The sequence below is a fragment of the Chaetura pelagica genome, unplaced genomic scaffold (genome assembly GCF_000747805.2).
Source record: "Chaetura pelagica isolate M959 unplaced genomic scaffold, ChaPel_1.0 scaffold1081, whole genome shotgun sequence".
Taxonomy (NCBI): Eukaryota; Metazoa; Chordata; class Aves; order Apodiformes; family Apodidae; genus Chaetura; species Chaetura pelagica.
This window is the reverse complement of record NW_009952000.1, coordinates 14544-14840: the sequence shown is the minus strand read 5'-3', so window position 1 is coordinate 14840 and position 297 is coordinate 14544.

Sequence of the window (297 nt, the reverse complement as noted above, 5' to 3'; positions counted from 1 at the left end):
ATTCCAAAAGCTGGATTTTCAGGCCACCGACCCCCATGGGCTGAGCCAGCAGAGCTGCCCCCGCACCCCCAAATGGGTCTTTGCCCCATTAAACCTTTGTGACACAGCAGAAAACGACCCTTTCCCCCCAACCTGCTGTTTATTCCCCCCCTGTCCTGAATCACTCCGGGGGATTCACTGAACGTGCAGCCCAGAGAGTGAGCAGGGCTAGGCTGGGGTGGGGGGACCTGCAGGGTGGGGTCCCCAAAATGTCCCACGGCTGCCGTGTCCTCCCGGGAGCACCCCCCGCAGAGCCCC